At 42.3% G+C, this 26,035-nt stretch overlaps 1 long non-coding RNA gene across 3 annotated transcripts in view; it reads left to right on the plus strand.

Annotated features, from left to right (window-relative positions):
* The window catches only part of LOC149977451 (uncharacterized), a 49,783-nt gene that overhangs the window by 16,091 nt on the left and 7,657 nt on the right, over nucleotides 1-26,035 (plus strand). For 2 of the 3 annotated variants that reach the window (XR_016486668.1, XR_016486666.1), the window contains exons 3-6: nucleotides 8,217-8,353; nucleotides 18,852-18,881; nucleotides 19,145-19,239; nucleotides 22,730-24,402. This is a non-coding gene — a long non-coding RNA (uncharacterized LOC149977451). The remainder of the gene's footprint in view (nucleotides 1-8,216; nucleotides 8,354-18,851; nucleotides 18,882-19,144; nucleotides 19,240-22,729; nucleotides 24,403-26,035) is intronic. The other variant, XR_016486667.1, reaches the window with a different exon arrangement.

A 26,035-nucleotide genomic window follows, 5' to 3' on the forward strand; every position in this document is an offset into this window, starting at 1 on the left:
CCTCCAGCATAACCTAGGCCAACTCCCTAGCTCAACGCTGCACAGACCTCCACACTAAACCTAACTACGAGCCAAGCCCAACCTAATCCAACCAATCCAACAGCTTCTTCTCCACCTGGCTGCTTACCTACCTACCTACCTACCTGCCTACAGTGATGCAAACCTTACCAAGTGACACTAGAACATATCTATTATATGGCCCTGCTGGTTATCTATGAATGTTTGAAAATCTTGAAGAATGATATGGCCTTAATGTACTCAATCTCCACTGGTTACAGCCAGAAGAGGACTGGCCATCCCCCAGAGCCTGGTTCATTTCTAGGTTACTTCCTAGGTTCCTGCCCTTCTAGGGAGTTTTTCCAAGCCACATGGCTTCTACTGCACATCTGCATTGCCTAATCTTTGGGGGTGTAATGCTCCGGGTGTCGTGGGTGTGGAGTCAGACGCAGGAGACAGAGAGTGCAAGGCTGTGCTCTTTTAATGCACCAACAGGGTGCTCACAATAATAACGGCCCCAAACACGGGGAATGAGAAAGGTACAAGTGAAATTTCACGACCAGGAACAAACACGTTCCTCTACATTAGAGCCGAAGGTTACAATCATTAATCCCGCACAACAACCAGGCGGGCCGGCTGTCTAATAAAGACAAACTAATCATTCACCAACAGGTGCTAACAATAAACATACAAGGAGGGGGAGGAAAGACAATCAGTGGCAGCTAATAGGCCGGTGACGACGACCGCCGAGCGCCACCCGCCCGGGAAGGGAAACCACCCTCGGTCGGACTCGTGACAGGGGGTTTTGTATAAGCACTTTGTGAAATCTGCTGATGTAAAAAAGTGCTTATAAATAAATGTGATTGATTGATCTACAGTTTCAAAATTGGTGCTTACAACCTTAGACATATTTTCTCCATAGGCTTCTCCTACCAGATTATACAAGCCTTTTACAGGACCTTATTTTGAATCCCCTGCTGTGACCTCTGACCTGGAAGTATTACTAATTATTAAAGTACCCATCTTACTTTTCATGTCTTTTTGGGAAATACTCTATGAAACATTTGGAGGATGATGGAATGAAAGGAGATGAGATGAGTTTACAGTGACAGTGAATATTCAGAACGATGAGACAAATTGAGAGAGAAATGTTAAAATTGCTTCCTTTCCTTCTTCGTCAGAGTTAACAAAGAGAAATGTTTTATTAGATTATAAGGGACATTTTTTTGTTTTTCTGTCTCTAATAGATTAATCTTGAACCGCAATGGGACATATCTTTATTTGAATTTGCTAAGTTTAATCAGTCTTTCCTTTCATCATGTAGATATGGCTTATCTTCTATCTTTCCTCCTGCTGCGTGTGAAAAGTTGGTAGCTATTTCTAGAGTTTCGGTTGCTTAAATATATTTAGTTTGATTTCCAACAAATGTTTTGTGGTATTTTTGTGCTGATTCACAAGGTAAGAAAACATTATTCATCTTGCCATCCTTATCTTGCAAAGCAAACATTCCTCAACATTAAAATAGTGAATGTGTTTGTTGATTAGCTCTTATACTGATTACAATGATAACAGCTCTTGCAATGTTTTCCTTGTCAGTCTATTAGTAGTTTGCATCCAAAGGTCAGAGGTTATTCATGATTTACCTCAAATTCATGATTTACCTCAAAGAACACAAAGGATGCTTCCCAAATGGGACCCTATTCCCTATATAGTGCACTTTTGACAAGAGCCTTATGGGAAAATGGAGGCCCTATTGGCCCTGGTCAAAAGTAGTGCACTATAAAAGGAATAGGGTGCTATTTGGGATGCACTCAGAATATACATCCTGTCAGAGCCAGCATGGTGGTAACGGAGTCATCAGGTCAAAGGTCAAATAGTTGTGTATCTTTGCGATGTAATGGTTTGAGACAGACATGGCTGCTTGTCCTCTGACTTCCTGTGAAAAGATGGACAGGCTAATTGCCATGTGGAAGAGAACCATTTCCTCAATTACGGGTCAACATGTTGAATCCTGGTTAAAATACTTGGCCTTCTGTTCTCTCTCATAGGACCAATATTTCTCAATGGAGATTTTCAATCTTACCATTCCTAATTTGTGACTAGAGTTGGCTTGAGACAAAGCACTGCTATGACTCCAATTGCCATATTTGCATTGCTCTCATTGTTTAACGCAGGAAGTGAACCATTGTCTTTCCAGTCCAGACAAGCTAGTTTGCTCATGGTCAGTTGTAACACCATTCTCCTCACACATCCTATAATACCCATAGAGAAGTCAAACGGTCTCGGTTTACCATAGCTTTACCATAGCTTAGCTTTAGTTAAAAAAAAAAAAAAAAGGTATATTTTTACCGTAGCTTAGCCTCAGTGTTTGCCTTATTGAATGATCAAAGCCCTTTAGCTTTTTTTAATGGTGTCACATTGTCTCCCCTGTTATGTGAAGCGAAGGAAAATGTTACTATTTACACAGAGACTCCCAAACGGCACTGTATTCCCTATATAGTACTCTAACAGCCCTATTGGCCTTGGTAGAAAGTAGTGCCCTAAATAGGGAATAGGGTGATATTTGGGACACAGATGAGCAGTCTGATGGAGGAAGGTCACAAAGAGCCTAATTGTTCTTGATTGTTTATATTGTTGAAAGTCTCCCACTATTCCTCTGTAATAATATAGAGGCGATACCAGGAGTAATGTGGTCTACTTTATTCATGTTATTTTATGTCCTTTTGTCACAATAACATCAATGCACACTGATATAACTGGTTGAGGGAGAAGTTAGGAAATACACAATTTGGACTTTGATAAGGGATATTACATACATGTCTAATATAAAGCATCGACTGTATAGCACATGGGGATGTGTGAAACCTACTCATCAGCCTGAAGTGTCCTCACTTGCGCAAGCAAATAGCTAGGTTTTCATGTGGGACTGACTGGTAAGACACTTCAAGGGGGGTGGACACGTGTGCAAGCAATGCAGAGGTCCCGAGTTTGCTCCAGGTATTGGCAAAATTGGGAAAAAAGTGGTAATCGCTAAGCAAGCAGCCTAAAGTCCTTTACACCTGCGTGGTGTAGAAGCTGTTGAAATATTGTTACCATAGACATACAGTGCCAATTAAAAGTTTGGACACGCCTACTCATTCAAAGGTTTTTCTTTATTTTCACTATTTTCTACATTGTGGAATAATAGTGAAGACATCAAAACTATGAAATAACACATATGGAATCATGTAGTAACTAAAAAGTGTTAAATAAATCAGAATATATTTAGTATTTGAGATTCTTCAAAGCAGCCCCCCTTTCCCTTGATGACAACTTTGCACATTTGGCATTCTCTCAACCAGGTCCATAGGGTAGTCACTTGGAATGCATTTCAATTAACAGGTGTGCCTTGATACATTTTAATTTGTGGAATTTTTTTCCTTCTTAGTGCGTTTGAGCCAATCCGTTGTGTTGTGACAATTTAGGAGTGGCATACAGAAGATATCCCTATTTGTTGAAAGACCAAGTCCATGCTATGGCAAGAACAGCTCAATAAGCCTAGAGAAATGACAGTCCATCATCACTTTAAGACATGAAGGTCAGTCAATAAGGAACATTTTAAGAACTTTGATAGTTTCTTCAAGTGCAGTCGCAAAAACCATCAACCGCTATGATGAAACTGGCTCTCATGAGGACCGCCACAGGAAAGGAAGACCCAGAGTTACCTCTGCTGCAGAGGATAAGTTCATAAGAGTTACCACCCTCAGATTGCAGCCCAAATAAATGCTTCACAGAGTTCAAGTAACAGACACATCTCAACATCAAATGTTCAGAGGAGACTGCATGAATCAGGCCTTTATAGTCGAATTTCTGCAAAGAAACCACTACTAAAGGACACCAAGAACTTGCTTGGGCCACGAAACATGAGCAATGGACATTAGACCTCCAGGCTGTGTATGGGCTCTTTGACCAAGGAGAGTGATGTAGTGCTGCATCAGATAATCTGGCCTCCACAATCACCAGACCCCAACCCAATTGAGATGGTTTGGAATGAGTTGGACACAGAGTGAAGGAAAATCAGCCAACAAGTTCTCAGCACATGTGGGAACTACTTTAAGACTGTTGAAAAAGCATTCCAGGTGAAACTGGTTGAGAGAATGCCAAGAGCGTGCAAAGCTGTCATCAAGGCAAAGGATGGCTACTTTGAAGAATCTAAAATTGTAAATATATGTTGATATGTTTTACACTCTTTTTGTTACTACATGATTCCATATGTGTTATTTCATGGTTTTGCCATCTTCATTATTGTTCTACAATGTACAAACTAGTGAAAATATAGGCAAACCCTTGAATGAGTAGGTATGTCCAAACTTTTGAAAGGTACTATATATGTTTAGATACATCATTGATTGTAATGTAAATAATGATGTGTGTTGTGGACAATATTCTCACTTTGACTCACCAAACCAACACAGGGCCTTGATCAGCGGTAGTCTTCAGATTCAGACAGAAAAATCTAGACGTCACCTTATTGCCCTTGTTCTACCCCCTGTCCCTGCGAAAACAAACAGGTTGGATTGTTATGTTAACTTGTTAATGTTACTGTTTATTTCGTGGTGGTGTTGTATACTGAAATAAGCCCTAGTCAATCGTCTCTTCAGGCACTGATGTTGCACCAGTCATACCAGAGAGAGAGAGAGCGAGATACTACAGATGTTCAGGCAGTTTTCGCGAAACAATACAGGAGAATATAACAAATTAATCTAACCAAATACAATGGAGTTACACAACATAAGAAGGTATGAAGTTGATAACAGAGAAAACAAAGGAGAGAGAGACAGAGACAGACAGGAAAACAGACAGGAAGACCGACAGAGTGAGTATGTTTTTAAAGGTGCGTTGCCAGTTAAGGTTTTGGCCCAGATCTCTACTGAGAGCAAATTGAACTGAGGTGTCTCTGCTCTGCTGTGTCTGACTCTCTCTCCTGAGAACGCTGCCTCGGGCTCTATAACGAGGATGTTCAGGTTAGAACCTTGACTCCCCCAGCCTTCTATAATAGAATAATGAGAGTAATGCACAGCCCATGCCTAGGCTGTCTGGCTGACACACAACCTGAGCCAATTCACACAATAGCCCCAGTCTTGTTTTCTCTCCCTCCCACATCATAGTGCAGATTCCTTCTGAGAGGGGATTTCCAGATGTTCATCATAACAAACCGCACACATTTTCCAGAGGGTTACCTCTCTCTTAAGCAATAAATTAAATCGTTGTTGGGTGGGAGAGATAGATTGTGTCCCGAATGGCACCCTATTCATCATGTAGTGCACTACTTTTGGCTAGAGCCATATGGACCCTGTGCACTATATAGGGAATAGGGTGCCGTTTGAGACATAGCCATTGAGAAGGGAAGGCATAACCACACAGAACAGAAAAGTGTTCTACCATTATACTGGTACTTGGATCAGAAAAACACCACCGGCTCCTATTAAAACCCTTACACGTATATGTGAATTCCTTTGTTTTCCAATCAATCTGCCTGTACCTACAAGGATACAAACTCAGTCACCATAGAAGCAGTACAGAAAATCCAGAATATTTCTTCTGAAATCAAGAGAAAGAAACAGCATATGCATGTTAAACTCAATTCCATTTATTCATGTGAAGTGTAAGCCCTTTATAAGTGCAGCAACTTGACTTGGTTGGGGTCAGGGCTAAGACAGTTTATAATCATAGTACAACTCTGTGCTGTGTTGTGTGGCAGTGCATCAACTAAAATGTTGCATAAACCCAAGCACAGCCGCGCTCTCTGCAGGGAACAATATAGGGATTTTGTTCTAGTTTCTAAACATTGGAGGTGCTTGAAATCTGACATCTGGACATAAAAGAAGCCACTTCCCATTTGTGTTGAACTCTGGTTGAGGAAGTGGTGGACCACACGGAGCGCTCTGCAGACGGAACTGTAGCCTGGAGCAGCACACCCCTCCTCACCTCAAATAGACTAGGCCTGCTGTTAATAAATTGGCAGGAATTGGATCTGTGTAAAACAGTTTAAAGGGGAGTGGAGTCATTATCCATTATCCAACTGAGGTTTTGTCCGCCCAGGCCTAGCCTTGTCTTTTAATACTGTGTCTTTGGCTACATCCCAAATGCAACCTATTCCCTATTTACTGCACTACTTTTGACTGGAGCCCTATGGGCCTTGATCAAAAGCAATGCACTATATAGGGAATATGGTGCCATTTGGGACACACCCTCTGCCTTTATGTGGAGCAGTCAAGTACATTAGCAGGGCAATGCATTTGATATGACTGTTTGTGTAAGGTGGAGCAGAGCTCTGGAAGTGATTGTCTATTCTATGGGGTAAACAGTGGGTGCGTCCCATAGGGCTCTGGTCAATAGTAGCACACTATTTTGGGAGTCGGGTGCCATTTAGAAAGAAGCCAGTGTTGGGGAGGAAGCCCCATATGGATGCATTTTTTAAATTTGACCTTTATTTAACCAGGCAAGTCAGTTAAGAACAAATGTGTATTTTCAATGACGGCCTAGGAACAGTGGGTTAACTGCGTTGTTCAGGGGCCTTGTCAGCTTGGGGAATCGATCTTGCAACCTTTCGGTTACTAGTCCAACGCTCTAACCACTTAGGCTATGCATTGCTTTGATAGTCGAGATGGGGGTTGGGATATAGCGCTATGATTGTAGCTACTAGACTGGATGTTTCTGTGAGGTCAGCAGTCCAACACTCTCTCCTCTTTCTCTCCATCTGTTTTCATGTTTTTTTTTTATTGTTGATAGCTGCTCATCATTTTTTATAATTATGTCTCAATCGTTCTTATGTTTTAACAGATGGTATAAGACATGTTCAGGCTAGGAAAGGCTATTGTATAGGCAACGTTTTTTATTGCTTTTGAATAAAAATGAACATGGACAACTTTTGATTAGATTTTGACAACTTTCAGGTTTTATAAGGCATTGTATTCCAGAAGAACAGTGAATAATCAGATTGTCCTTCCTAGCTAATGGTATAACTATGACTGATGTTGTCTCCCAGACATTTCTCTTACCTTCTCTAACATGGCGTCATCAGCGAAGTCCCAAATGGCTCCATGTTCCCAATCTAGTGCACAAAATTGGTACACTGTGTAGGAAATAGGGTGTCATTTGTGACACAGACATACACTACTATAGTGAGACCTGAGTGTCCTACAATAAGAAACCTGAATTCAGGAACCTAGCACTTTTTGCATTTACATTAAAAGTTGAATTCTTTCTGCATACCTAATTATTTTCTCGTCCTTCGCTTTTGGCCCAATTAAATAATTTCACATTTCCCTTGAAGTTAACCTGATACTCGTTTATGTGTTCAAGCGTTTTTGAGTGGAGGGAGATTTGTTATTTCAGGGAAGACTGAAACATTGAGCTCAATCCATTGACACATGTGTAATAGCATTAGTTCTTACCTCCTTGAGCTTGGGGAGAGGTTGGTGTGATTTCTGACTAATTGGCCTGTTTGGCTATTGTTGCAGCTGTCCACGTGGAAGACTGCAGCAGACATTAGACATTTTATACACAATACAACAGTCTCTTGATGATACAGTACCTATACTGACAGCATATTCCCTATAAGCCGCGTATCCGCCAAAGCCTTTTATAGATAAATAAACACTCAAGTCAACAGTGCCTCTGACACCTCCTCCAAAGGTGAATGCACTTACATGGCTCTACTGCTAATAGGCTTGTCGTGTTTTTTAAATCCGCGAGTTTGTTAGTGATGGGTTTAGTGCTGGGTGCGTGAGTGCCTGCGTGCGCGCACGTACTTGTGCGTGTGTGATGATGATTATTCCGTGATTATTCCACTCTGATGACTGCACACAACAGAACCACATCCTCGTCTGAATCTGGTGGTCAAGGTCTCCAGCTACCAGCTAAAGCATGTACATAGTGGTGGTGCCATTAAGGCTCTCCACTCTGGGTCAAGGGCATGTGGGCTAGACTAATGACAGGCGAGTCTCCTGCAGGGTCAGAGGGGCAGGCGTTTGCTTCATTAACACCTACAACCATCCACTAACATCCTCCAAATAACCCCATGCACATGAGAAACCTGGCATCCCTCAAACACTCGTCTTGTTAATAGAACTACACAATGCATTTGTACTGGGCTTTAATTGAGGGTTTCACTGTGTATACAGAATTTCTAATCATTGTGTAAATGTGCAATATGTGTGACGGGATGTGTGTTTCAGGTTAACTCAGGGATGTACACCCCAACCGGACGCCACTCTGTGTCTGTGGAGTTATAGGTGCAGAGGCAGAGACAGAGACAAGATGAGATAAAAGATTCATTCACACAGGCCCAAAGGCAGTACAGCTCCCTACCATGGTAAGACAAGCTATCGATATCTCTCTCTTTCTCGATGTCTCTCTCTTTCTCTTTTCACATCTTCTGTGTTTCTTGTTATCTCAGAATTTTGCTCAAACCCACAAAGTCAAACATTCAAATCCACACTTTACTTATGTTATCTCTATACAATTGTATACGCTTTGAATGCAATCATTTAATACAATCACAAGAAATGCTCTACTTTTGTCTTTAGTCAGTGTTGACCAGAGGGAAAACGAGTGTCACATGGTAATCAACATTTTCTTCCACCCTCAGTCTAATAACGAGTAGCTGTAAAATAACAAATAAAAAAATAAAATCATAACCTCCTCCTTCATCTTTCACTGCTTCAGTCACTATAGGGTTCCGAGCGGCAGCTGCATTACTTCATCTCATTTTCAAATATTTTGCATATTTGTCAGAAATGTCAATAAAGCTTACAGTATCTGTGATGATCTGGGAGCCCTCGAGCCCACTTTGATATCAGTGTTTGCCTTCCCAGCTGTCTCTCTGTGATGAGTTTAATATTGAACTGCATACCCTCTCAAATCACACACTTTTCTAATCGCTCTCAGTCAATGCAAATCAAACAGCCAACGGATGGAGGGACGCTGGCATGATAGAACGCTTCCTCATCTTAAGCTTTACATACTTTAAGAAAAAAGCTCATCTTAACTGAGGGCAACTACTGATACATTTTGACTGACTGTTGGTTTGAGCTGATTTATTTCCACTTTCCTGCATTATAAACTATTTTCTTCTCCCCTCCTCCCTCTATTTTCTGTGCTGAAGGCAATAAGCCAAAGTTAGCCACTGTATCATGACATATTTTTTAAACATGGAGAATGTGACAAACACCTTAGCCAAATACATTTAAACTCAGTTTTTCACAATTCCTGACATTTAATCCTAGTAAATATTCCCTGTCTTAGGTCAGTTAGGATCACCACTTTATTTTAAGAATGTGGAATGTCAGCATAATAGTAGAGTGATTTTATTTCAGCTTTTATTTCTTTCATCACTTTCCCAGTGGGTCAGACATTTACATACACTCAATTAGTATTTGGTAGCATTGCCTTTACATTGTTTAACTTGGGTCAAATGTTTCAGGTAGCCTTCCACAAGCTTCCCACAATAAGTTGGGTGAATTTTGGCCCAATCCTCCTGACAGAGCTGGTGTAACTGAGTCAGGTTTGTAGGCCTCCTTGGTTACACACGCATTTGCAGTTCTGCTCACACATTTTCTATAGGATTGAGGTCAGGGCTTTGTGATGGCCACTCCAATACCTTAACTTGTTGTCCTTAAGCCATTTTGCCACAACTTTGGAAGTATGCTTTGGGTCATTGTTAATTTGGAAGACCCATTTGTGACCAAGCTTCCTGACTGATGTCTTGAGATGTTGCTTCAATATATCTACATATTTTTCCTCCCTCATGATGCCATCTATTTCGTGAAGTGCACCAGTCCGTCCTGCAGCAATGCACCCCCACAACATGATTCTGCCTTCCCCGTGCTTCACGGTTGGGATGGTGTTCGGCTTGCAAGTCCCCCTTTTTCCTCCAAACATAACAATGGTCGTTATGGCCAAACAGTTCTATTTTTGTTTCATCAGACCAGAGGACATTTCTCCAAAAAGTATAATCTTTGTCCCCATGTGCAGTTGCAAACCGTAGTCTGCCTTTTTTATGGCGGTTTTGGAGCAGTGGCTTCTTCCTTGCTGAGCGGTCTTTCAGGTTATGTCACTATAGGACTCGTTTTACTGTGGATATAGATACTTTTGTACCTGTATCCTCCAGCATCTTCACAAGGTCCTTTGCTGTTCTGGGATTGATTTGCACTTTTCGCACCAAAGTACGTTCATCTCTAGCAGACAGAACATGTCTCCTTCCTAAAAGGTATGATGGCAGCGTGGTCTCATTGTGTTTATACTTGCGTACTGTTGTTGTACAGATGCATGTGGTACCTTCAGGCATTTGGAAATTACTCCCAAGAATGAACCAGACTTGTGAGGGTCTACATTTTTTTTATTTTGTATTGGCTGATTTATTTTGCTTTTCCCATGATATCAAGCAAAGAGGCAATGAGTTTGAAGGTAGGCCTTGAAATACATTCACAGGGACACCTCCAATTGATGTCAATTAGCCTATCAGAATCTTCTAAAGCCATGACATCATTTTCTGGAATTCTCCAAGCTGTTTAAAGGCACACTTAGTGTATGTAAACTTCTGACCCACTGGAATTGTGATGCAGTGAAATAATCTGTCTATACACAATTGTTGGAAACATTTCTTGTGTCATGCACAAAGTTTATGTCCTAACCGACTTGCCAAAACTATAGTTTGTTAACAAGAAATGTGTGGAGTGGTCGAAAAACGAGTTTTAATGACTCCAACCTAAGTGTACATAAACTTCCGACTTCAACTTTATTTAGCTTTCTCTGTATCAAATTGTGTTCTTTAGGTAATTGCTACATGGCCCCTTTTAAACAATGACAGACCAGACCCATATGTGTGGAATCCTGACTTCATTGGCCAGAGAGAAATTGCTATCTTAGTCTCTGGAGACATCCAGTTCTAGAACCAGTCATAGGAAGCATGGGTCTACTCAAAAAACACCCATATAAACACACTGCTACGAACATAGATGGGGATCTTAGGCGGTCACTCTTGGGTCGATTAATACATGTCCCTGTCCATGACTATGGATTTGTGGTGCAGACACAGACGCACCAATCAATATGTGCATTGGCATGTTGACCAATTTCCTTCACAGTTGTTTAAAACAGAAATGTTATTTGACTTTTGGTGGCAGCAGTGGGATTTATTTGCTATACCTACTGTACATTGACCAATCCATATGTTTCTTTCATAGTTATTTCAGTTAAAACAAAAATAAGTTATATTTGACATGACTATTCCTTCCCCCTAACCTGAGTTCTACATAGTTTCTCTAGGGAAAGATCTTCTCTCCTGAGGGAAATCATCAGACCATGTCTTTTGATATGCATTTCTCCAATAATCTCATAGCATAATTCAGCCGGGGTCATCTCGGGGTTGTATGACCTTTGACCCTGAGTAGGATCATTGTAGCAAATATCAGGATTCACACAGATCCTCATTAGGAAGTCAAGTCCCATAATACCCACAATCTTCCAATCCTCCCTTCCCCTCTTCCCTGTGTATGACTTTAAAAGTCCAGTGCAGACCTTTTTATCTCCATGTCAAATTATTTCTGGGTAACAATACAGTACCTGACTGTGATTGTTTTCAATTAAAATGGTAAAGAAATTAACAAAAATGCCTTCTTAGCCTCCCTAGGGTATGTGGGATGCTAGCGTCCCACCTAGCCAACATCCAGTGAGATTGCAGAGCGTCAAATTCAAATACAGAAATACTCATTATAAAAATTCAGAAAATATGCTATTTTACACATGTTTAAAGATGAACTTCCTGTGAATCCAACCACGTTGTCAATCCTAGTTGGATTTTCCTCAGGTTTATATGCATATTCTAGCTTCTGGGCCTGAGAAATAGGCAGTTTAATTTGGGTACTGTCACGACTCCTACCGAAGGTGGCTCCCCTTCCTGTTCGGGTGGCACTCGGCAGTCGTCGTCAGCAGCCTACTAGCTGCCACTGATCCCTTTTCCCCTTTCTGTTTATTGGTATCACCTGTTTGTGTTAGGCTGATTAGTCTGGCTTTATTTACCTGCCTGCTGGTTGTGCGGGATTGTTTGGTGTACTTGTGTGCACGTCTGTGAGTTACGGTTTTCCCATTTTCGTGAGATTTGCTGGACTGTTTAAGTCCCCCGTGTTTGGGGCATTTGTTTTGGTGTGCGCCCTGTGTTTCGTTGGGTTGGCTTACGTTCACCGTTTTTGTGCATTAAAAAGTATAGCACTACCCTGAACTTTCTGCTTCCTGTGCCTGACTTCTCACCCACTACACCCCGGACGTTACAGGTACGTTTTTCATCCAAACATCAAAATACTGCCCCCTACACTCAACAGGTAAAGCGAATGCCAAGAGTGTGCAAAGCTGTCATCAAGGCATAATGTGGCTAATTTGAAGAATCTCAAATATAAAGTATATTTTGATTTGTTGAACACTTTTTTGGTTAGTACATGACTCCACGTGTTTTTTCATAGTTTTGATGCCTTCACTCTTATTTTACAATATAGAAAATAGTAAAAATAAAGAAACCCTTGAATAAGTAGGTGTGCCCAAAATTTTGACTGGTACTGTGTATATATAAAACACAGGGAAGTAAATGTGTTTCTTCCCAGGACCTTTAAAACAGGGAAGCCAGGGAAGTCATTCCTGAGAATCCATACTATCTCATTACTGATAGGCTTAGTGGTCGTCTCGGATGTGAGGATCGGAGGGTCGGACGTTTCTCTAATGAACTCTTGTTATTGGAACAGGATTAGCTAGGCCAGACAGAGTGATAGCCAGTCAGAATGGTGCTTAGCTGGAGTAAGTAGCAGGCAGGATAAGCTTTGTTTAGTGGCCAGTGTGATGCTGCCAAACACACAAACACATAGAAACTCTCACATTCCACATGTAATCCAAAACAACTCCTGAAAGACAAGTTTTTATGTTATTTGTTTGTACAATATACCCATGGGCCCCTGGCATTGCAACCGCAAGGTACATGTATTTCAGTGTTTGTCTCTGTCCCTCACTGTTTGTGTGTGTGTGTGTGTGGTGTGTTTCCATTTTGATCAACCCTGATCTGTACCAGCTGCAGTTGCAGAAACTCACAGACACGGCAGTCGGCCATTCTGTCCTTCTAAATGTAGCCCACGTCTTTCATGATGACATATATTTTTCTTCAATTGCCCTACGTAAAGAATGTAAAGAATGCTTTTCATTACATTTCTTGGAGAATAGTAGGAGATACAGAGAGCAATACCACTTATCAGTCATGATTGCATTCCTATGAAATCATTTTCCTTAACTAATGATTCTGTCCAGTTGATTGAATGTTGTCCCCATTTCAAACCCCAATTTACGTCATCAGCACTGTAAAACATATGGGAAATACAGGTCGCTGAGTTCTAAATAAAGCATCACAAGGTTCTAAGCAAGCTGTAACTGTTGTTGAGGCAACGTGTGAATCTGTTCTCTCTCTCAGAGCCTGTGTATCTGATAAGACTCTTTCTGCAGTCTGTCCCAACATCTGCCCAGGCTTTGATTACCTTGCACACATACATTCATGGATGAATGCACACACGTACACACACACAGACAGAGATTCACAGTGTCTGAGAACTGCCATGTGTTTCAGCTCATCCTTTTGCCTCAGCCAGAAAGAGAGCACAGGGGCCACCTTTTGTCATTTGTCATTCTAATTTACAAGGGGATACAACGTTAAATCAGACAGAGAAGAGCAGATGAAGGGAGAGGGAGGGATAGAGGGATGGCCGTAAGAGTAGAAGGGGAGAATAGACTCAAGGAAGGAAGACAATAGAGAATTATGTCTATCTTCTTTTTCTGCTGTTGTCATTGTCCAAAATGAATGCAGATGTGTGACATGACTATGTGGCTGTATTGTGTGGTATGATATGGAAGAGTTTTGAAACAGCACCATGAGGAACTCAGTTCATATCAATGGGAGGCTGACCAGACCAGCTCCATGCAAATATTCCTTTTTCACTATCCCGATGACAAGATATTTATCAGCCATTTCATTTTACTGACCACAACAAAATGTCACTGAACCTTGTGTGTCATGAATCCCTTTTAAACTTAATTTGGAGATTGCAAAAAGTCTGATTTGCCAAGCTTCAATAGGAATGTTTTGTCCAAGACTGACAGTCTAAAATAGGACTGCTTTGTACAGTTTTTATCAGCAGCTGGGGTCACACTTTATTTGCGGAAAGTCCATCTGTAGATGCTCTATCATACAATCAACAAACTATCTGTTGATAAACAATGTCTTGCTAAGGGTTAGGGTAAGGGATAAGTTTAGGGTTAGGATAAAGGTTAAGGTTAGGGCTGGGGTTAGTGGATACAGTGCATTCGGAAAGTATTCAGACCCCTTGACTTTTTCCACATTTTCCTAATCAATACCTACACAATACCCCATAATGAAAAAGCAAGAACATGTTCTTAGAAATGTTTGCAAATGTATTACAAATAAAAAACTGATACATCAAATTTACATAAGTATTCAGACCCTTTATTCAGTACTTTGTTGAAACACCTTCAACAACGATTACAGCCCGAGTCTTCTTGGGTATGACGCTACAAGCTTGGCACACCTGTATATGGGGTGTTTCTCCCATTCTTCTCCGCAGATCCTCTCCAGCTCTGTCAGGTTGGATGGGGAGTGTCACTGTACAGATATTTTCAGGTCTCTCCAGAGATGTTTGATCGCTTCAAGTCCGGGCTCTGGCTGGGCCACTTAAGGACATTGAGACTTGACTCGAAGCCACTCCTGCTTTGTCTTGGCTGTGTGCTTAGGGTCGTTGACCTATTGGAAGGTGAACCTTCACCCCAGTCTGATATCCTGAGCGCTCTGGAGCAGGCTTTCATCAATGATCTCTCTGTACTTTGCTCCATTCATCTTTCCCTTGATCCTGACCAGTCTCCCATTCCCTGCCACTGAAAAACATCCCCACAGCATGATGCTGCCACCACCATGCTTGACTGTTGGGATGGTGCCAGGTTTCCTCCAGACGTGACGCTTAGCATTCAGGAAAAATAGTTCATTGTTTCATTAGACCAGATAATCTTGTTTCTCATGGTCTGAGAGTCCTTTAGGTGTCTTTTGGCAAACTACACACGGGCTGTCATGTGCCTTTTACTGAGGATTGACTTCCGTCTGGCCACTCTACCGTAAAGCCCTGAATGGTGAAGTTGGTTGACCTTCTGGAAGGTTCTCTCGTCTCCACAGAGGAATTCTGGAGCTCTGTCAGAGTGACCATCGGATTCTTTGTCACTTCCCAGACCAAGGCCCTTCTCCCCTGATTGCTCAGTTTGGCCGGGCGGCCAGCTCTAGGAAGAGTCTTGGTGGATGATCATTATGGGGTATTATGTGTAGATGAATGAAGATTTAAAAAAAATCATTTTAGAATAAGGCTGTAACGTAACAAAATGTGTAACAGTCAAGGGGTCTGAATACCTTCCAAATCCACTGTGGTTAGTTGAAATGTTACTGAGGCTGTAGATCATCTACACATGTGCTATCCAACAGCTTGCACTTTACTCAACGACTCACCCGCACCCTACCATCCAGTGACAGTTCTTCAGATAAGAAACAGGCCAGGTAGCCAGGGTCTGCGTCTCAAATTGCACCCTATTCCCTACATAGAGCATTATGGGCCCTGGAATAGGGTGCCATTTGGGAAGGATCCAGGCACAACTGTGAGCTGTGTGTCACTAGTCTAAAAGCATGTCATTCCATGGCTCCCAGCTCCCTGCTCCATCCTTTCTGTTCTGTGTGATGAGAACTCTAAAACCCTTTTAAAACACGTGAGGTCAGTGAGGTGTGAATGGGATCTCTCTCTTTCTTTGCACCCGGACTTATAGTAAATGGGCCCTGGTCAAAAGTAGTGCACTATTTAGAGAATATGGTGCAACTGGGGATGATACCACTGTCACATGTCTTCCATTGCATATCACATCGCTTCCTTAATGGATCCTAATAATGGAGAAGGGTGCCAGGCACATACACGTTAGCTAAAGAGGAGACATCTCTCAATGACGGCTTTTAGACATTATTTAGGGAGTGGGGTGTGTGTGTGTGTGTGTGTGTGTGTGTGTGTGTGTGTGTGTTCGTGTCTGTATGTGCAGTGGTTGGGGGTGGGGGTTGCATGCATCAAGTCAGTCAGATGCTGTCAGAAGACTGAGGCGGATCACACAGCAGCAAGGTCTGCCATTACTGTGTATGTGGTAAATGTGCCTGTAAATGTGCCTGTCAAATCTCCAAAAGAAGATAAATGGATGAAAGATGCAGGTTTGTGTGGAGGTTGTAGAGCCCGCGGTACTCCAACTACCAGGACTCCAGGAACGGCTACCTGCATGGTGGGGCCAGTGGCTTTAACGCTGGAGACCCAGAAGCAGCTGAGGCAGGAGCAGAGATGCAGGGAGCAGTCTGAGGCCAAGATGAGGCTACCGCCACCACAGGAGGAGGTCTCCAGTAACAGTACCGGCTACGATAACATACACCCGTTCCTAACCCCAACACCCGTTCCTAACCCCAACCCTTGTCCAGGCCCCAGCCCTGCCCCAAGCTGCTGTCGCAGCCCCAGTACCAACATAAAGCCCGTACCGCCAGATGTGCACCCCTCTCCAGTATGAACTGACATGTTGTCTATCCAATCATAGGTTTAGGATCAGAGAAATAACCTGGTGTGTTGTAATGGGGTTGTTTAGCAGAGCATACAGTAATTGGGGGGGGGGGGGGGCTCTATGTGTTGAGAAGCTTGGTGAGATGGTGACATTATTGGATAGATATTGAAAAGTTTTTTGGGGGGGATATTATTGAATTCAAATTAATTTATTCAAATTGCAGGAGACGTAGGAGGTAAATTATTTTATTGGTTTTATAACTTTTTTTTTAAGGCAAATTGAAATAAATTGCACTAACTTCAGTAGCAAGTAGCAGTAGCTTGCTAGCTACCTGCTTAAGTGTGCAGTTTTTGCCGCCAACGCAAATTTAGTTGACTTTTTGTTGAAGAACCCCTTCCAATCTCTGGGGTACATGGAAAAGGTGCTAATTAAAACCGAAGGTCGACCTCTGCGTGAGATCAGTTATATGAAGAAGGATGAAAAGGTAAGGGTGTTCAATACCAATTGGTATCAAAATTATAGCTTGTTAAAATTTAACAGAAGGATGAAGCTTTTCATCAAGCCGCCTGTATTACTGGCCTTGCCTGCTGTTTGGAAAGTCAGCCTTGGGTGAAAGAGGGGTACAGTGACCTGAAGAACATTGATCGTTCAGCTAAACGCCCCCCAAAAAAGCAGGGTGCATATAAATGCCCACATCAGATTCAAGCTTCTAGGAAAAAGCTGCATCGATCATGACGAAGGTCTGCATATTGAAATTGTGCAACACAACGAGAAATTAAGAAGAAACAGGGATGTTCTCAAGCGACTTATCAACACCACTGCGTTTTTGGGGATGCAAGAATGGGCTTTTAGAGGACACGACAGGAGGCAAAGTTCAGCCAACAAGTGCAACTACAAGGAGCTAGCAGCAGTAATTGCATGTTTCAGTGCTTTCCTGGCTGAACATATGACACTTTGTACTGTCTACTTTTAACGGTCTTTTTCTGGGATGTTGAAATCAATTCAATAGCTTCTGTGCATCATCCATTAAAAGTTTGATTAAAGAGAGGTTGACGCAGCAATTTTTTTCATGCGCGCTCAAGTAGGCTTTCCACTTTCCTCTGGTATTTATTTACCATTGATGATAACAGTTAATGTATACTGGCTTAATTTTGCTGGACCCCAGGAGGAGTACCTGCTGTTTTGGCAGTAGCTAATGGGGATTCATAATAAATGCAAATAACACATAATCACTCTGGAAAGACACAAGCAAAAACTCATTCCCATAAATGCAGCAGCCTAGGCTACGCCTAAATATTAGAGATCTGACATGCGGTATAGGATGAAAACAAACAATTTTTCAGTCTGATCAACTGTAGGCTACTAATAAGAGCAGATGCATACGGCCTATGTGCACTGTCCATCCGGTCAGGGTAAACTAATTGGTAGCGTTATGTATTTATATTCCATTTGTGTGTCAGGAGAAAATGTGAATGTGATCAAATGTGGTTTATATTCGAAATTGGGCTGGCTAGGCTGCCTATACGTTTTCAATCCAAAATGATTAACTGGAATTAATCAATCAACATATTAGTGATGACAGATGTGAGTTAATTTTAATTAAGGCCTACAGTTGTACAGGCCTGCATGATGCAAACATGCATGAAGCTAGCTCAACCCAGTGAGTTCTATAGTCTATCAGTTGTCTCTGTGTTTGGGTAGAGGAAACCCCCCTCCTAATCTAGTCTAAATATAATTCATATGAACAAGTATAAGGTTGCTGCAGTTTGACAGGGTTTTCACCCCCCCCCCCCCCCCCCCCCACCCCCACCCCCACCCCCAGGGCTAGGAGTTGTTTTTTTAACCATGTGACCTGATTTGGAAAAAACGGTCCCATCATAGCCCTTATAAAACCTTTTTACAAGTGATTAATCACTGTCATACCTTATAGGGTCCAGAGTTATCCTGGTTAGATTAACAGATATGCCCCCTCCACCACTCTGGGACCTATGGTGCCACCAGTCCGCTTGCAGTTGTCAGTTATGGTCAGGTATGTGGATGATCAGGGCTTTATTCAGTAACGTTTCTTTGGCTACTTTGATGTTTCAAATGGGCGAGATGCACTGCGCATCTCGCCCATCTGTGTTTTACTTCATGGAGAAACTTGTTGTTTAAACTACAATGGCGCAGCTGTAATGGAATGTATCTGCTATTTGTATTTACAGCTAAGTCCCCTCCTGTTCCCTGATTAAGAGGTGATGACCACTCCACTCCACTACCATTGTCAACTCTCTCCTGACATGAACTGAAACCACGTATCATGTGCTCGCTCATCCACTGGCACATTGAATGTTTCCTTATCAATGTTCTCTCATTACTGTATGTAGAGTCAATCACACACACAACCATAATCACACTATTACACATCAATGATTTTACTCCTTGCTTGGACTAACTCATTCTTAGCTCTTTTGTCTAACTGTGTAGTGTGTTGTGTTATTGTTTTGTGTCTTTCCAGTCAAATCCTATCCTGCACTAAAGTCAAGCCTCTGAACACCTCAGCTCATGCCACATACCCTCATTCAATCACTGCTGTGATTTCTTCCCAACAGTGTAAGTAGCCCTCTCATTCCCATTGTACTATACATGTCTTTATTAAATGCTCTCTTTCTCTCTCCCTCTCACTCTACCCCTCTCTCTCCCTCCATTCCTCTCTCTCACAAGCACATCATCTCACTCCCCTTGTTTTTGTTCTTCTCATCTTTTGTTGTTCTTCCCCTCTTTCCTTCTCCTCTTCTCCTCACCAGAGATAAACCTTTAGATCTCATTTAACGGTGAACTCCAGTCGTCTGGGGGATTCATCAGCTTAAACAGGTTCAGGGTTGGGTTATTAATTCATGTTGCTTGTGCATGTATCTGTGTGTTGTCTAGATGGAGACAGATGTAGAGGGGGTGGTGGAGGGGTTAGAGGTTGAGCAGGAGGGTGTGTGTGCCATGGTGTTTCTCCCTGGCTGTTTGGCCTTGGCCTTGACTGAGGGATTGTAACTAAATCTAGTCTGTAATCGGTATGTCCTGACCCAAATCCCTGATGCTTCACAAGGAATGTTTCATCAAGGTGGTTACCGGGAAACCACATGCTGTCCACTACAACGCTCCACTATAGCGTCACAGTGTGAATGTCTGCTTTGTTTTCATCTGTTTGTGCATGGGTGAGAAGTGTGTGTGTGTGGGTGTGTGTACGTGCGTGTGTTTGTGTGCGTGCGTAAGTATCTGTTAACAGTGCCTGTAATGTGAAACCTCCCACGTCTTTGAATATACCTTGGCAGAGGTTGCAACACTTGGAGTCAATGAAACGGCAATAGGAGATAAGTGGTATTGAATAGGAGAGGAAGGAGAGGTGGGAGGGAGGGAGGGAGGGAGTCCGTAAGGGTAGATTAACCCTACTAATGATTTATTCACCTGCTTCCTCAGAAGTATTACATTGGGCCACTGGAACAGAACAGGGCTGGAGTAAAGACACATTTGGCATTTCCATACTCCCATATTCATCCCAGTGAGAGGAGGGGTTGTATTTTACTCTGTGTCTCTGTCTGTCTGTGTCTGTGTCTCGCTCTCTCTCCCCCAATAGTTTTATATGCTTCTCAATAAGGGGTAAATAGCGCTTCTCAAAAAAGGGAAATTGCTTACATACTGCTCCTCTCTGCTTTCTTCTGTGATACTGAGTGTTGTTTGGGGGGGGGGGGGGTGTAAAACAAATATTATGTTAAGATCCTTGTTTGTGTCACCTGTCTTCATGACACCTTGATTGCATTGTTTTCCACACCACAAGGCTATTGTTTTAATCATGAGAGAAATAAGAATAATCCTGCACATTGTATTTTTTTGACTGTTACTCCTCATCTCTTATAACCGGTAATTAGGTACTATCTATGGTGTTTAACTTATGACTAATGTAATAAGCACTGTGCAATTCTGTATGTAGCCTCTGCCTCTGTACTGTACATATCAAATTATACTACCAGCAGTACGACACCTGCACCTGTCAATGACATAATGTTCTGCTTCCACGAGCACATCCAATGCTAGCATCAGTAATTCTACATTTGCTGTTAGCCCAGCTAGCATGGACACTGACAGATGTGAATCTGATGCAGCCGAAGTGCTACTGCCCCCTTACCTGAGAAAGTACCGAACAACAGACAGGGACGTTGGACCATCGAAGAGGTGCCAATATGATGAGAACCACATTGATTTGGGGTTCACTTATATTGGGATTAGTGCCTTTCCTCAGCCACCGTGTGTTATATGTGCAAAACTCCATGAAACCTTCACTCTTGCGCAGACATTTAGAAACAAAACAAGGGAGTTTTTGAAGAGGGAATTAAGACGACTTTTGAGTAGTAAGACATGTATAAAGCAACAGATACCATTAATATGAAGGGGCTAGAGGCATCTTATATGGTGAGCTACCGAGTGGCTAGGACAGTTAAGCCCCATACTATTGTGCAGGAGGTAATTACTCCTGCTGCCGCGGATATGGCTGGGACAATGCTTGGGGGAAAAGGCCCAAAAAGCTATTCTGTCAATGTCTTCATCAAACAACAGTTTCATGACACATCAGTGACATGGCATGAGATGTTTTTAAATAATTACTGCTTTGCATCCAAGCCAGTGAATTATATGCTTTACAGCCGGATGAGTCAACAGACATGGCGGGCCTGGCACAGCTCCTGGTATATGTTCGTTACGTTTATGGGGGGTCAACTAAGGAAGACGTCCTCTTCTGCAAAACACTGGAAACCAGGACAACAGGAGATGGAATTTGTAAAGTATTGAACAGCTTTGTGACATCAAATTGACTTAGGTGGTCAAGGTGTGTTGGTATATGTACTGATGGCACAAAAGCCATGACAGGGAGACATAGTAGAGTGGTAACGCACACACAATCCGTTTCTCCCGACGCCACTTGAGTACAATGCAGCATCCAACAAGAGGCTCTTGCTGCCAAAAGAATGCCTGACAGCTTGAAATACTTTTTGGACACTACAGCGGAAATGGTTAACTTTATTTAAGCAAGGCCCCTGAACTCTTATATATTTTCTGCACTATGCAATGATATGGGCAGCGACCATGTAATGCTTTTACAACATACAGAAGTGCACTGGTTATCAAGGGGCAAAGTATTGACATATTTTTTTGAATTGAGAGATGAGCTTAAAGTTGTCTTTACTGACCATAATTGTTACTTGTCTGACCGCTTGCATGATGACGGGTTTCTCACATGACTGGCATATCTGGGTGAAGTTTTTTCTCACCTGAATGATTTGAATCTAGATTTACAAGGACTCTACAAATATATTCAATATGCGGGACAAAATTGAGGCTATGATTAAGACGTTGGAGCTCTTCTCTGTCTGCATTAACAAGGACAACACACAGGTTTTTCCATCCTTGTATGATATTTTGTGTGCATATGAACTCAAGCTTATGGACAATGTCAAATGTGATATTGCGAAGCACCTGGGTGAGTTGGGTGAGTAATTATGCAGGTACTTTTCCGAAACGAATGACACAAACAACTGGATTCGTTATCCCTTTCATACCCTGCCTCCAGTCCATTTACCGATATCTGAACAAGAGAGCCTCATCAAAATTTCAATAAGCGGTTCTGTGAAAATGTAATTTAATCAGAAGCCACTGACATATTTGGATTGGACTGCTCTCAGAGTATCCTCCCTGTCGAGTAAGTCTCGCTGTTAAGACACTGATGCCCTTTGCAACCACGTACCAATGTGAGAGTGGATTCTTGGCCCTCACGAACATGACAACTAAATACAGGCACAGACTGTGTGGAAAATGATTTAAACCTTGTGTTGTCTTTGTCACGCCCTGATCTGTTTCATCTGTCCTTGTGATTGTCTCCACCCCCCTCCAGGTGTCACCCAAATTCCCCATTATCCCATGTATTTATACCCGTGTTTTCTGTCTGTCTGTGCCAGTTCGTCTTGTTTATTCGAGTCAAACCGCGTTTTGTGTTCTCAGATCCTGCTTTTTCCCCGTTTCTCTTTACTTGCCCTCCTGGTTTTGACCCTTTCCTGTCCAGACTCTGAGCCCGCCTGCCTGACCACTCTGCCTGTCCCTGACCCTGCCTGCCGATCTGTACCTCTGCCCCCTCTGGATTACCGACCTCTGCCTACCCTGAGCCTGCCTGCAGTCCTGTACCTTTGCTCCCATACTCTGGATTATCGACCCCTGACTGCCTTGACCTGTCTTTGACTGCCCCTGTTCTTACAATAAACATTATTACTTCGACAGTCTGCATCTGGGTCTTTCCTTGGTTCTGATAGTCTTAAGGGTAAAACAATGACCCACCACTATGTTTAACCTCAGAGAAAACCCCCTAAATCATATACTACACACCCGCCCACAATGAGAAATTGAGATTGTGTGCTACTGATTGAACTCAGCCAGCTGCTCCTGAAGAGGAAGATCACCATGGTTGGCACAGTTAGAAATAACAACCCTGAGCTCCACCCTGCACTCCTCGCAACAAGGGGGAGAGGGGCCTCATCAAAGTCACCCCCACCACTACTCTAGTTTCTTACCCCCCAAAGAGGAAGAAGAATGCGGTCCTCCTGAGCACACTGCACAAAATGGCTGAGATCAGTGATCGTAAGGACAGGAAGCCAGCCATCATCCTGGACTACTACCACAACAAAGGCTGTGTGGACAACCTGGACAAGGTGATCGGAACTTACAGTGTATGACTGCCGGCTGGCCCCTGGTCATCTTTCATACCATCATTAATGTGTTCTCATACAATGCCTTCGTGATATGGAACAAGATCAACCCTACCTGGATGCCTATTAAGCAGAAAATAGGAGTGTGTTCCTCGAGCAGCTGGGAAAGGCACTTGTAACCCCACACATTCAAAGAAGGGAGTGCCTTCCCTGCACAGAAGCCTCTGCAGCATTTGTGAAAGCTGTTAAAGGGGCTGAATCTTGTCCTGATCCACCTGAGGCTGCAGCTGGGGCAGGCAAGAGGAGGAGATGCCAATTCTGCCCCCCAAAGAAGGACTGTAAAACAAATACTATGTGCTGCACATGTGAGAAATACATCTGCAAAGTCCATGCACACACACTTGCATAACTTGCATAATTTATGTTCTTCATGTTTTTGTTTCGTATCGATTATCTTATTCCTATTTATTGTTATTGTTTATACACATTGTGGGTGGGGGCAAAGGTAAAAAAAAAATGGGAGAAGACTAGTATTTTGTAGTTGAATTCCTCATTGTACACTATATAAGAATATATCACTTTGTTGCCAAAATAGTTCAAGACTGTTATTGTTTGCTTTCTGCACATTTCTGCTACTTTCTTAGGCTATACAAGTGCTATCTCTTGCTAAAAAAAATTGTTACACCTATGCAGTACCTTTAGAAATAATAATACTAATAAACCTCTACTTTAGTAAAGAAAACAATTATGGCAGGTGTGTTGTAATAAAAACTAATGGTGTCCTCTGATTAAATGCAGTCTTCCTGCATTGTGAAGATGTAAAACCCAGATATTCACAAAGTTTGTGATGAATGACATGTTTCTTCGTGCAAATGTTTGGGGGGGGTTCAAATTCAATGAAACTGCTTTATTTTAGGGGTTTAGTGAATGCGGGTCATTTTTTACCCTTAGGACAACGGGAGGATACAGAATGTTAATACTACACAAGGGTTAAGACTGAGACTCTCTCCAATACAACCCAACATTGCAGACTGTGGTGAGTTTTTCACAATATTTGATAAACAAATAAGGTTTTATATGAAAGATGGTTAAATAAAAAGCACAATTATTGATTATTATTATATTATTATTTCTGCACTGGTCCTATAAGAGCTCTTTGTCACTTCCCACGAGCCGGGTTGTGACAAAAACTCACACTCATTCTCATGTTTAATAAATGTATCATATAGTGTGTCTGTAGCAGGCTTACAATGATGCCAAAAAACAGCATTTGAGAATGCACTGACAATGGTGCTAGAGGGGGTATGCAGCTGGAGGTTGATTGTTTGAAGTTGTACGGGACTATAAAACATTTGGGAACCACTGCTCTGGCTGATAATGTAACACTATAATGTTGGCTCAGAGCTGTCACGTGACGTGGCTGGCCAGCAGTCTAATGGGAAAGGTAATGATTCAGACAGCCATAAAGACTATAGTCAAATTTATGAAGTTCAACTCACTCTCAGGGAACCAGCAGGTTTTTAGTAAAGCTGGCACTGGCCCAGTTTATATTTCTACAGGAATCTGCCAGAAGTTGTTTGGTAAAATCTTCTCCTGGGTGAAAGGGGAGACATGTTGAAAGAATCCAACTGTTCTGAAGGGAAAGGTGATGTTCTGTGTTTGAGGAGAGAGGTAGTATTCACCTCAGTTTGGATAGAGGTATGAAGTAACTGTAACTCTCTCCTCTCTGTCTCGCTCTTTCTCAGATATATTGTAACTCTTTTGGTTTCTTTGACTCTTTCGTTCCCTCTTTCTGTCTCTCTCTCTCTCGCTCAGTCTCTCTTTCTCCCTGTCATCTCAGTCTCTCTTTCTCCCTGTCATCTCAGTCTGTCTTTCTCCATGTAACTCTGTCTCTCTCTCTCTCTCTTTCCTTCTCTCTCTCTCTTTCTCTTCATGTCCTCTCTCTCTCAGGGTGAGAACCAAGTGAATCAAGTCAGAGGAGTCAAACTGTGTAAAATCTCCCTGGCGCTCAGTATAGCTCTTATCCTCACCTTATAGGACCTTGCATTAAACCCCATAGAGGAAACGCTAAAGACTCCCTTCTGAATGAACCTTGCTCTGTACACCAAAGAGTTTTCCCCAGCACTGCTTTTGATGGAGCACAGTATCACTAAACCAAACAGAATCTTATAGGATCCACCTGGGTGTTAGTTCAACACTCATTGCTAGGGTACCAAATGACACCCTATTCCCTTTTATAGTGCACTACTTTTAAATAAGGCTTATAAGGCTCTTGGCAAAAGTAGTGTGCTATATAGGGAATAGGGTGCATTTCTGAAGCATACACTTTCTATCCCAGTGCTATCACACTAAACACCCCCTGGCCTGTGATGTTTTATCCTGTTTCAGCCAGTGACAGCACAACTTAGGTCCCAGTTAGCAGTGAAATGAGTGGCATCACTGACTAGAAAACAATGACGAATAGTGAATCATATACAGTTGTCTCAAGTGACAGAGAAGTGAAAATATCCACATAAATCAAATTGATTTCATCCTGGTCTTAAATCTTGGTCTTACAGTATGTACATAACAGGACTTTATTATGTCCACTCTATCTGTCATAGTGTGTCATACAGTCCCCTCAGGCAGTCAATCTTAACGCATGACTGTAAAGCTGTCCATGCTCCAGC

The sequence above is a fragment of the Oncorhynchus mykiss genome, chromosome 15 (assembly GCF_057628025.1).
Source record: "Oncorhynchus mykiss isolate SJ-2025 chromosome 15, ASM5762802v1, whole genome shotgun sequence".
NCBI classification, from domain to species: Eukaryota; Metazoa; Chordata; class Actinopteri; order Salmoniformes; family Salmonidae; genus Oncorhynchus; species Oncorhynchus mykiss.